Raw genomic sequence first — 1,161 nt, forward strand, 5'->3', positions numbered from 1 at the left:
CCGAGCCCCTCCTCGGCTCATTCTTCGTGGTTCCCGACATAAACACGCCAAAGTCTCCGTTTCCTGCAATTGAAGGAGCCCTGCCCAGGGCCGCCGGGACAGGAATCAAGATTGTTTAGATTCTGGCCTTGATGGGGAAGCGAAGTCACGCAAGCCCGGCCCTTGAGAGCACACGTGTACGTGGCTGACCCAGACAGGCTACGACTGCAGTGTAAAATGGGCTTTTCCTCCCCAAAATAGCTTGCTTGGTTGTTGCTTGCGGGGAGGAAACGGCGACCGGGTCCCGGGGCTGGAGGGCAGGAGCGGGATCTGGTTCTGGGTGTCCCATGCCAGGAGCGATGCCCGGGCTGATCTCTGGCTGAAGCTGCAGCCGGTCCCTCGGCTGGCCTGGGATCAGCTTTGTTTTAAAAAATAAACTCCCCTGGAGTTGGGCTGATGCTCCCTGAGCCTCCAGGATGCTCCCAGACACGGCGCCTTTCCTTGCAATCCCGAGCGCTACAAAACGCATCCTTTTAAAGGGGAGCCGAGACCCCTTGGTGGTGCATTCCCTTCTTGGGGGGCACTTCCATAAAATCCCGAGCCATTAGACGGCTGTGGGATCTTTGCCATGAAACACAAAGCGGTCAGGGCCTCATCCAAAACTTTGCCGTACATGCAACAACATCGCATGGATTTTTGGTGCTAACCGAGAGCAAACCTTAACCCAGAACTGTCCCCAGCATCCTGCGGGAGAAATATCCCAGGTTCTTCTGTAAATGGGTCAAACCAGCCCCCGTGTCCCCATCCCTGTCCCCAATCTCCCTCCTTTGTCTCTCACACTGGAGCTGCAGCTCATGCACCCTCCGGAGCATCTTCCCCAGCCTGGCTGGGGGGTGATGGCAAGTCACATTGCCGTGTTACATCCTTCCATCCTTCGGGATTTGCAGCAGCATCAGGAGAAGGAAAAAAACCCAGTTAAAACCTCTCGGAGGGGGTGCAGGTGCTGGCAGAAGCAGCTGGGAGCAGTAGGCAGCCGTGCCGTGGCGCTGGCTGGCCAGGGGGGTCCGGAGCAGCCCTGGGGAAGGGGAATTTCCCCACAGCCCCGCAGAGAGAAAAGCAAAGGGGCTGTTGGGGGGAGAGGGAGCGGGAGGGGGGGGGGGCCTGGGGCAGGGGGGGCTGGGC

At 59.0% G+C, this 1,161-nt stretch overlaps 1 protein-coding gene across 1 annotated transcript in view; it reads right to left on the bottom strand.

The window, feature by feature from the left end:
- The window catches only part of ACVRL1 (activin A receptor type II-like 1), a 9,143-nt gene that overhangs the window by 6,390 nt on the left and 1,592 nt on the right, over nt 1–1,161 (bottom strand). The window lies entirely within an intron of this gene.

Source organism: Pygoscelis adeliae, unplaced genomic scaffold (assembly GCF_000699105.1).
Source record: "Pygoscelis adeliae isolate BGI_AS28 unplaced genomic scaffold, ASM69910v1 Scaffold243, whole genome shotgun sequence".
In the NCBI taxonomy this organism is placed as follows: domain Eukaryota; kingdom Metazoa; phylum Chordata; class Aves; order Sphenisciformes; family Spheniscidae; genus Pygoscelis; species Pygoscelis adeliae.